Source organism: Pleurodeles waltl, chromosome 1_1 (assembly GCF_031143425.1).
Source record: "Pleurodeles waltl isolate 20211129_DDA chromosome 1_1, aPleWal1.hap1.20221129, whole genome shotgun sequence".
NCBI classification, from domain to species: Eukaryota; Metazoa; Chordata; class Amphibia; order Caudata; family Salamandridae; genus Pleurodeles; species Pleurodeles waltl.
This window is the reverse complement of record NC_090436.1, coordinates 112,685,302-112,697,317: the sequence shown is the minus strand read 5'-3', so window position 1 is coordinate 112,697,317 and position 12,016 is coordinate 112,685,302.

The window sequence follows — 12,016 nt, the reverse complement described above, 5'->3', positions numbered from 1 at the left end:
TGGTGCCATAGCCCTTAATTAATCTTCTGTAGTAGCTCGAAGGGCCTATGAAGGCTCTCACTTTAGTTTGGGTTTTCGGTGGATTTCAGGCCATGCTGGTTTCAATCTTGGTCTGCAGAGGCTACATCTTGCCACCACCTACCATGTGTCACAAGTACACAACAGAACCCTGCCCAGTATGGCACTTGCTGGCCTTGATTGTCAGGCCTACCTGTTGCATGGCCTGAAGCATCTCTTGGAGGTGACACAGGTGTTCCTTCCAGCTGGTAGTGTAGAAGGCAATGTGGTTAAAGTAGGTGGCACAGAAAACTTCATTGCTAGCCAGGACCCCATTTACCAACCATTTAAAGGTAGCAGGGAATTCCTCAAGCCAAAGGGCATGACACAAAATTGGTAATGGCCCTCAGGGGTTGAGAATGCTGACCTCTCTTTTGCACCCTCAGTCGAGGCTATCTGCCAGTAACCTGATGTTGAACCAAAGGTACTGAGTTATTTAACAGCGCCTAACCTTTTAATGAGCTTATCAGCTCTACGGATGGGGTGTGCATCAGTCTTCGTGACTGAATTTAGACCTCTGTAGTCCACATTGAAGTGAAGTTCTGGTTTTGTGCCATGTGGGACAGCCTTTGGTACCAACGCCACAGGGCTGGACCAGGGACTAGTAGAAGGTTCAATCAAATTCAAAGCTAGCATCTTGGAGACTACCTTCTTGATGCTGGCTCTCACCCTGTCTGACAACCTATAAATGTTGTTCTTTACAGGGGGGCTGTCTCCTTTATCAATGCCATGGATGCACAGATGTGTGAGTCGAGGGGTAAGGAAGATCAGTGAGGTATACCATCCAAGCAATTGGTAACAGTCAGCTTGCTGTTCCAGGGTCAGGGTGGCAGAGAGGTTTACACCCTCAACTGACCCATCATGCTTCTGTGCAGAGAGGAGGTTAGGGAGATGTTCACTCTCCTCCTCCACACCTTCAACTGTCACAAAGAGCATGCTCAATTCAGACCTCTCAAAGTGAGGCTTGAGTTTGTTGACATAGATCACTCTTAAGGGGATCTTATGGGTCTGGAGATCCACTCAGTAAGTAGCCTTCCCCTTATGCTCCTTGATTTCATATGGGCCAGTCCAGCGGTCCTCCAGAGCTCTGGGCTCTAAGGCTTCATGACCCACACTTTCTGGCCAGGCTGAAACTCTACCAGAGTGGTCTTCTAGTGCATCTGGTTCCGAAGGGCCAACATGTAGCTGAACACTCGGGGGAGTTCCTTAGAGCTTTGTCCCATCCCTCCTTGACAATGCTAAGAGGTCCTCTCACAGGGTGGGAGTAGAGGAGTTCAAAGGACTGAACCCTTCTCCTTTCTGTGACACCTCCCAGTAGGCAAAGAGAAGGCATGGCAAGAGGATGTCCCACTTACGCCTCCTGGAATCATTCCCTTCAAGGTCTTGTTGAACATCTCAACTAGATCATTGGTTTGTGGATGGTAGGGTGTGGTGAACTTATAAGTCACACCACACGTGTTGCACATGTATGCAATCATCAAAATAGTCACTTGATCAGACACTATGGCCCTCATTATAAAATTGGCAGTCTTTTCCGAAAACTACCATGGTGACATCTGCCAAAGCACCGCCGCGGATGTGGAAATCCGCCCGCCAGATTATGACACACAAACACAAAACCGACAGAAATCAGTCACAACCACAAGTCTGTCAGAACCAACGAAGGCGAAAAACTGTCAGATCCACCACCCTCACCGCTATGCCAGCAATACACCGCCCTCCAAATTATGACCCACAAATCACCACAGCGGACATTCAACGGCGGTCAACTATTGGCGATGCACACCGCCGCAGCTGAATTGGGTACCCAACAGCACTGCAAGTCAACACTGGCCAGAACAAAAAACCCACACCTGATATATATACACGCACCCTACACACCCACCAACAGCACTATGAAACACACACATGCATAACCCACAATACTTTGCAAATACAAAAAAACTGCAACAACTTGCCACACCAATCCCTCAGAGAACTGCCTACACACCCCACATCTACCTATACATCCGTCACGCATCACACACCACACATCATCCCCAAACACCTATCACACTCTTCACAACACACACAATACACCCACAACACAATAGGCAATCCCTGTTTCACAGATGAGGAGTTGGGGATGATGGTGGAGGAAATCATCAGAGTAGAGCCACAGCTGTTAGGTGCACAGGTCCAGCAGATATCCATTGCCAGGAAGATGGAGCCATGGCGGAGGACTGTGGACTGGGTGAACGCCGTGGGACAATTTCCATGCACAAGGGACAACATCCAAAAGAGGTGGAACGACCTACTGGGGAAGGTGTGTTCCATTGCATCAAGGCACCAGGTTGCCATCATGGACTGGAGGTGGACCTCCACCTTCTCCCCTACAGTTGACAGCATGGGAAGAACAAGTCTTGGCAATCCTGCATCCTGAGGGCCTCGTGAAGTCACAGGAGGGCCAGACACTGGTAAGTCACTATCACTAACCTACCACCACCAATACCTGCATGGCATGTCACCTCACCCTGACTCCCTTCACCCTACTCCATTTCACACTGTGCACCACCGCAATGACCACACTTAAATGTGTACCCCTGCATGCCCTACCCACTGCATGCACATCCCTCCCAGCTCTGCATGCACACCTACCAGCAACGCATGGACAGCATGTAGAACTACCAATCCCACAATCCATCACCATATACTAAAAAAGGTGGGAGGACAACACCAAGCCCATAGGGAAAGGTAGAAATGTGGAATATGTGACAGACAATTAACCTAACAAATCACTTATATCCCCTAAGGTGCCCCAGCCAATGTCAGTGGTGAGCAGGTGCCACAGGAACCCAGTCTCCCACCAGAAGATGCCCTCAGTGATGACAGCAACTCTGGATGTCCTGATCTGGATGACCTCCCTTGCCCATCTGGGACCACTGGTCAGTCGGCTTCCACATACCACAGCCAGTCCACCACAGAGCCCCCCCCTCCAACTCCAACACCACAGCAGCCAGCCAACTTCCCCAAACCTCTGTCCCCAGGACACATCAATGAATAGTGTGCCCATCTGTTCGGGGATCTGAGTTGACACCACACATGCAAGACGCTGAAGGTCCTGGTGTAAGTGGGACTGGGCACACCATTCAGGTGACACAGGCACAGGGGGCCAGGGACAGTGGGAAGACAGCTGTGTATCAGGGGGAGGACAGACCCAGGGAACTGATTGCCCATGAGGAACTCACACATGTCCTGGGGGCATACCAACAATCCCAGGACAGGATGGGCCAGGTGCTCACCATGATGCAGGAGAACCAGTGGCTGCAGGGGGTACACCACCAGGAGGTCATGCAGCAGTTGCAGGCCCTAAATGCCAACATGGCCTCCATTGTAAGGGGTGCTGGGTGACATGGCCAAAACCATGCAGGAGAACAGAGAACACCAGCAGGTCACTTCCACCAGCCAGTCCACTCACCAGCCATCTGCTGCAACTAGTGGACAGGAGGAACTGCCGCAAGACCCACAGTCCACCAGCACCTCTCCCTTTGCAGTAGAAGAACCACCCCACAAACATTCCCTGTGACCCAGACAGACACCACAGACAGTTGCCAAGACCAAGACCACCACCAGGAAATGAGCCCCTCCGGAATTTCCCCCTTGTGTCCCACTGATTCACCTTGTTCACTTTGGACTGCCCTTGCTCCTCTTCCTATGGCCCCATGGACACTGGACCTGTGATGCAAACCACAACACTTAAGTTTTCCTCAACCATCACTCCATTCTATTGCACTATTCATTCATTATTGTTATTTAAATAAACACCCTTGAACACAACTGGAGTAATAGTGATTTATCAGACAGAAATATGCAATATATTAAACTGTATTATCCTGTGCAAATGTCCTGTAATGTGTGAATCCATATAACAAATGTGTTTAAGCAGCCTGTAGTCATCACATCATTACACAGCTGTCACCACACCAACATCTGCAACAAGGGAAGTCATGAGTGACAGTCAATTGAAATGTAAAGCAATGATTGGCACAGCACAGCTGGCACACAGTACTTAACTTAAATAGAGATATGAACAGATCTACAGTCTTACCTGAGTGTCATTGGAAGTACTACTGTATGATGTGTGTCCTGTTGTCCACATCCTCCGCCTCTTCCTCCTCCTCACTGTCTTCAGTGTCCACTGCTACCACAGGTGCATTGTCTCCCCCTCCTTCTGCAGGTAGGGTAAATGGCGTCTGAGGGCCAAATTGTGCAGCATGCACCAGACCCCCACAATCTGGCAGACCTTCTCAGGTGTGTAGCCTATGGATCCACTAGTTACATGAAGGCGCCGGAACCTGGCTTTCAGTAAACCAATTGTTCGTTCTACAACCCTTCTAATACAGCCATGTCCCTCATTGTACCGATTTTCAGCCCCTGTTCTTGGATTCCTAAAAGGGGTCAACAGCCAGGACAGGTTCGGGTAGCTGGAGTCACCTGGAAGAAGTGAGGGACACATATTACCCATGTACAATGGCATGGAGTACAACTCCAGTTAGCATACTCTGACATACATTGTGTGAAGAATCAAGCTCACCTATGAGCCACACTCTGTGTCTCTGTAGTTGTGCCATCACCTGTGTGATGCTGCTATTCCTCAATACATAGGCATCATGCACAGATCCAGGAAACTTGGCAGTGACGTGGGAGATGTATTTATCACCAAGGCACACCATCTGGACATTTAGAGAGTGGAAACTCATCCGATTCCTGTAGACCTGCTCATTTGCCTTGGGAGGGACCAAGGCAATATGGGTCCCGTCAATGGCCCCAATCACATGTGTTATGTGTCCCATAGCGTAGAATCCAGCCTTCGCAGTGGGGAAATCTTCAACCTGGGGGTATGAGATGTAGATGCTCATGTGTTTGAGCATGGCAGCCAAAACCCTTCCGAGCACTATCGAAAACATTGGCTGTGACATTCCTGCAGCCAAGCTCTCTGTCACCTGGAATGAACCACTTGCCAGGAAGGGGAACACTGAGTGTACCTGTACAAAAGAGGGAATTGCTATAGCAGGAATTAGATCAAGCTCCAATTGTGCCCACAGCTCAGTAATTGTGGCCCTGTCCACACAATATGTGAGTATGATGTGCCGGTCCTCCAGTGTAGCCAAGTTCACAAGGGGTCTGTACACGAGTGCTTGCCTCCTCCTCCTCATCCTCCACAGTGGTTGGTACCTAAGTGAGCCAAAGTTAAAATGTGTGTGACTACAGGAAGTATGGGCATACACTATCACAGTACACAGAGCATGCATGTATGTAGAAGACTGGAATTGTGTAGGTGTGTACAATCGATACCAATGTTGCACATTAATTTGTCCAACATAAGTAGTAGCATTAGGAAATGGCAACAGCCTGTCCTGTATACAGGGACAGGCAGAAGTGACCTCACTCTGCTGGTGTTTGGCGTCAGGGCAGCAGGCAGTCTGCACCACTGTCCAACTCCTCATTGGCTAACATGGGCTCTATGAAGTACAGAAACCAATGATGATCAACGCCTGTGGTGACGGTGCTCACCGCTGCTGACATGACCACCATTTTCTCTGTTGTAGGAGGCTGGACTGGCTTGTAGTGAGTACCAAGGGGTACTTGCACCTTGCACCAGGCCCAGTTATCCCTTATTAGTGTATAGGGTGTCTAGCAGCTTAGGCTGATAGATAATGGTAGCTTAGCAGAGCAGCTTAGGCTGAACTAGGAGACGTGTGAAGCTACTACAGTACCACCTAGTGTCATATGCACAATATCATAAGAAAACACAATACACAGTTATACTAAAAATAAAGGTACTTTATTTTTATGACAATATGCCAAAGTATCTCAGAGTGTACCCTCAGTGAGAGGATAGGAAATATACACAAGATATATATACACAATAGCAAAAATATGCAGTATAGTCTTAGAAAACAGTGCAAACAATGCATAGTTACAATAGGATGCAATGGGGACACATAGGGATAGGGGCAACACAAACCATATACTCCAGAAGTGGAATGCGAACCACGAATGGACCCCAAACCTATGTGACCTTGTAGAGGGTCGCTGGGACTATTAGAAAATAGTGAGAGTTAGAAAAATAACCCTCCCCAAGACCCTGAAAAGTGAGTGCAAAGTGCACTAAAGTTCCCCTAAGGATAAAGAAGTCGTGTTAGAGGAATAATGCAGGAAAGACACAAACCAACAATGCAACAACGATGGATTTCCAATCTAGGGTACCTGTGGAACAAGGGGACCAAGTCCAAAAGTCACAAGCAAGTCGGAGATGGGCATATGCCCAGGAAATGCCAGCTGTGGGTGCAAAGAAGCTTCTACTGGACAGAAGAAGCTGAGGTTTCTGCAGGAACAAAAAGGGCTAGAGACTTCCCCTTTGGTGGACGGATTCCGCTCGCCATGGAGAGTCCTGCAGAAGTGTTTTCCCGCCGAAAGAACGCCAACAAGCCTTGCTAGCTGCAAATTATGCAGTTAGCATTTTTGGATGCTGCTGTAGCCCAGGAGGGACCAGGAGGTCGCAAATTGGACCAGGAAGTAGAGGAGACGTGGAGCAAGAAAAGGAGCCCTCTTAGCAGCAGGTAGCACCCAGAGAAGTGCCAGAAACAGGCACTACGAGGATGCGTGAAATGGTGCTCACCCGAAGTCGCACAAAGAAGTCCCACGTCGCCGGAGAACAACTTAGGAGGTCGTGCAATGCAGGTTAGAGTGCCGTGGACCCAGGCTGGACTGTGCACAAAGGATTTCCACCGGAAGTGCACGGAGGCCGGAGTAGCTGCAAAAGTCGCGGTTCCCAGCAATGCAGTCTAGCGAGGTGAGGCAAGGACTTACCTCCACCAAACTTGGACTGAAGAGTCACTGGACTGTGGGGGTCACTTGGACAGAGTTGCTGGATTCGAGGGACCTCGCTCGTCGTGCTGAGAGGAGACCCAAGGGACCGGTAATGCAGCTTTTTGGTGCCTGCGGTTGCAGGGGGAAGATTCCGTCGACCCACGGGAGATTTCTTCTGAGCTTCTAGTGCAGAGAGGAGGCAGACTACCCCCACAGCATACACCACCCGGAAAACAGTCTAGAAGGCGGCAGGATCAGCGTTACAGAGTTGCAGTAGTCGTCTTTGGTACTATGCTGCAGGCTTCCAGCGCGGTCAGCAGTCGATTCCTTGGCAGAAGGTGAAGAGAGAGATGCAGAGGAACTCGGATGAGCTCTTGCATTCGTTATCTAAAGTTTCCCCAGAGACAGAGACCCTAAATAGCCAGAAAAGAGGGTTTGGCTACCTAGGAGAGAGGATAGGCTAGCAACACCTGAAGGAGCCTATCAGAAGGAGTCTCTGACGTCACCTGGTGGCACTGGCCACTCAGAGCAGTCCAGTGTGCCAGCAGCACCTCTGTTTCCAAGATGGCAGAGGTCTGGAGCACACTGGAGGAGCTCTGGACACCTCCCAGGGGAGGTGCAGGTCAGGGGAGTGGTCACTCCACTTTCCTTTGTCCAGTTTCACGCCAGAGCAGGGCTAAGGGGTCCCCTGAACCGGTGTAGACTGGCTTATGCAGAATTGGGCACATCTGTGCCCAAGAAAGCATTTCCAGAGGCTGGGGGAGGCTACTCCTCCCCTGCCTTCACACCATTTTCCAAAGGGAGAGGGTGTAACACCCTTTCTCAGAGGAAGTCCTTTGTTCTGCCATCCTGGGCCAGGCCTGGCTGGACCCCAGGAGGGCAGCTGCCTGTCTGAGGGGTTGGCAGCAGCAGCAGCTGCAGTGAAACCCCAGGAAAGGTAGTTTGGCAGTACCAGGGTCTGTACTACAGACCACTGGGATCATGGGATTGTGCCAACTATGCCAGGATGGTATAGAGGGGGCAATTCCATGATCATAGACATGTTACATGGCCATATTCGGAGTTACCATTGTGAAGCTACATATAGGTAGTGACCTATATGTAGTGCACACGTGTAATGGTGTCCCCGCACTCACAAAGTCCGGGGAATTGGCCCTGAACAATGTGGGGGCACCTTGGCTAGTGCCAGGGTGCCCTCACACTAAGTAACTTTGCACCTAACCTTTACCAGGTAAAGGTTAGACATATAGGTGACTTATAAGTTACTTAAGTGCAGTGTAAAATGGCTGTGAAATAACGTGGACGTTATTTCACTCAGGCTGCAGTGGCAGGCCTGTGTAAGAATTGTCAGAGATCCCTATGGGTGGCAAAAGAAATGCTGCAGCCCATAGGGATCTCCTGGAACCCCAATACCCTGGGTACCTCAGTACCATATACTAGGGAATTGTAAGGGTGTTCCAGTAAGCCAATGTAAATTGGTAAAATTGGTCACTAGCCTGTTAGTGACAATTTGGAAAGAAATGAGAGAGCATAACCACAGAGGTTCTGATTAGCAGAGCCTCAGTTAGACAGTTAGTCACTACACAGGTAACACATTCAGGCACACTTATGAGTACTGGGGCCCTGGGTTACCAGGGTCCCAGTGACACATACAACTAAAACAACATATATACAGTGAAAAATGGGGGTAACATGCCAGGCAAGATGGTACTTTCCTACATCTGTGCACTTCACTTGACTCCTGACTCTGTACGGTTGAACATCTCCATTGCGTGTGCTGCTGTAACCTGTTTGGGAACCTGCGATGGCCTGTGCTACAGGGGAAAGGGCCCTAGGCTTCACTTCGGAGGAGTTGGAGAAGCTTGTGGATGGGGTCCTACCCCTGTATGGGCAGTTGTATGGGCCTCCTGGCCAACAGGTAAGTACATTATGGGTACATTGGATGTGACATGGCTGCATGTAAATGTATGTGTGTGCTGGCAGTGTGACATATGGGGGGTATTGGCTGCATGCAATGTGTATGCAGAGGTAGGGGTCATGCGTGTGCTTAGTGTGGTCATATGCAGACTGTAAGCCATTGGTGTAACAGAATGGATTGATGAGTTTGTGGTGTCCTACGGTCTGTGTCCCCTCTGCAGGTCAGCGCCCATCAAAAGAAAGGGTTGTGGCATGCCATCTCCAAGGACGTGCGGAACCTGGGGGCCCATAGCAGGCGGAGCACCCACTGCAGGAAACGGTGGGAGGATTTGAGATGTTGGGTCCGGAAGACCTGATAGGCCCAGCTGGAGACAGCCTCCCAATGAGGGAGGGGTGCCCATTGGATCCTGCCCTCCCCCTAATGGCCTGCATACTGATGGTGGCCAATCCTGAGCTGGATGGGCACTGCAGGGCAGCAGAGCAGCCCACAAGGGGGTGAGTACAGAGTGTGTGGTAGTTAATTCTTTGTAGTGTGTCATGGGGTGTGGGTGCAAGGTCTTAGTCAGTGGGTGCCTCAATATGCCAGTTTAGCTTTTCCAGTGTGATCCTGTTTAGCTATGTAGGGTTGTATGTATAGTTGGTATTGGTAAGTAGCTAGCATATCATGGCAGACAGGGCTTAGTGAGTCCCATTGAGTGTGCAGATGGTAGTGTCTGAGTTCTTTACTGCTGTTGTACCCAGGTAATGGTTTGTAATGCTGGTCCATACTGCACAGTGTTCTACAACAGCCACTGCCTCCAACGTCACCCCCCTCCTCCTCGCTCATAGTCACATCAACACTCACACCTGCATGCACTGCATCATCAGTCCCAGATCCTGCCACCTATACAGTCTTGCACCACAACAGCAGACACGCAGACATGCACCCCTCATGCACAGTCACCACCATCACAATCACAACCTCATGCAGCATACCCACCTCACTTGCACAACAACATACACGCACACGCCCTGTTTGTTCTCTCCCACCCTGTCTGCCCCTCCGATTACACATAAACACTCCCACACCCAACAACCATCCACCTCACACATGCACACTGTCCATGCACCTGCACACAAGTCCAGCACACCTACTCCTCCTACAACCACTCCCTCTACATCCACTCCCAATCTTCCTCCCACAGCCCACCCTAATTGTTCCTAAGAAGCTTTTTCTTTCCCGCCTTGACCTCTTCCCTCCCCCATCTTGCCCGTAAGAGAAAGATTCCTCCCCCCAGCCCAGTACCTCCATCTCCCAGTCGACTCCTGTCCCTCCCCCTGAGACTACACCTGCCACTAAAGGGCACAAGAGTGGCACTCCGGACCCCCGTCCCAAGCCCACTCCTCTACCCCTAAACAGAAAGGTAAAGATCTGCTGCCTCCCAAACTCAAGTCCAAGGACCCACTGCCAGGAAGAAAACCACCCACCCGGCCCCCTGAGGTGTCTGTCTAATTTCACCATGATGCACCTGCCCAGTGGAGTGCCTGGGCAGTCAGGAGTCAAGTTGGGCTTCAGACGTTGCCCTCTGGCATTATACTTGCATTGGACTGGCCATGGCCCTTTCTGTAAGTATTTATATTTTATTATTTTGAGGTTGCTATATCGAACAAATTACAGTGTTTAGACCAAAGGTATGTTTCCTGGCTTTCTTTGCTCCTGGATTATATTGTTGTTTAATTTCTCTGCAGATAGTTCTTGTTGTGTGGTTTGTGTGTATGGTGTGTGCTGTGCGTGTTTCACTCTCCCTTCCCTCCCTTGTGTGCTAGGCAGCTGTACTCACTGTTGTTGTTGCCGTTGGTGCTCCTGGACTACCATCGCATGGTACAGCTTCGGCAACACTTCCAGTTCAGGTTCAATGGCGGCCGTGTCCCTGGAGGTGAGTTTTTTCTTTCACATGATTCGTTTCTGCCAAACTTTTAGTGGCAGTGGTCCCGCCCGGAAATCCTGGCAGTCTGCTATGTCATAATATGGCAAACAGATCGTTATCTTCCGCCTGCCTGAAGGTGGCGACCGCTGTGGTCAGTGGGCGGACCGCACTGGCGCTTTGGGTGGTACATTGGCTGTCTATGGGAGGGATCACCGCCATGGTCATAATTTGACGGTCTTCACGCCAGCTTGGTGACGGTACTACCGCCATCGCCAGCGTGGCGGCCAGTTGATTGCCAATGTCATAATAAGGGCCTATCTCTTTCAGGAACCCCACACGGGTAAAAATCCCCATCAGAGTTCTGGTCACCATAGGTGCAGTTACTGTCCTCAGAGTAATTGCCTCTGGTTAGCATGTGGCATAGTCCACAAAGACCATGATGAACCTGTTGACATAACTTACCAAAAAGTTCACGCTGAAAAGTGAATGACCAATCCTCAAATTATCACAAATTACAAGCTTCAACAGGCCTCACTCATGCTAACACAATAAGTTATACCAATACATTTAATTAATATGTTTCAATAATATACATGTAATACGCAAACGTATAAATTCAACATTAATTATGTTTAAATGATATGAATATTACATTTCAATTTAAATGATAACATTTTGTTAACACATTTCATTAAGTCTAAATTATATTTTAAAACCACTGTTTGTTCTAATAACATTCAATTAAATTTAAATACCACCTAAGTCCGACTCTGCATTAAACCAAGGCACATTCATAAGCATGTCAGTGAAACTTTATATTTTTAACTTACTCGTGCTCTGAATTAAATAAGTCATTTTTTGTCACGTTCAGATGACTTTTTGCAACACGAGGGACACTACTAAATATTTATCTCTAGTAGCCCATGTTTTTATTACAAGGCCCATTACAGGCCTTCACACGTCCAGCCATGCAAGATCGTTCCATTCAATTTAATTCAAAGCACTGGCAAGAGGGCCAGGGCTCTTATACTTCATACCTCTAAAGACATGAATTTTCTTTCATTGTCCCCGCCTGCTACCTCTGATCTTTGGAGCTCTCAGAAACAATTAACAAAACACATTGGTTTACTTTCTTGAAAGTGTTGGTTTGCTGGTAAGAGTTTTGCTGCAGACTTAGCACAAGGACACTGTTGGACAGATGTATGTCCATTTCATTTTGTGAGTCCCTAATTGTGACTTTTTGCGAGTCCCAGTTAGGGACTCACCAAATGAAATATACAACT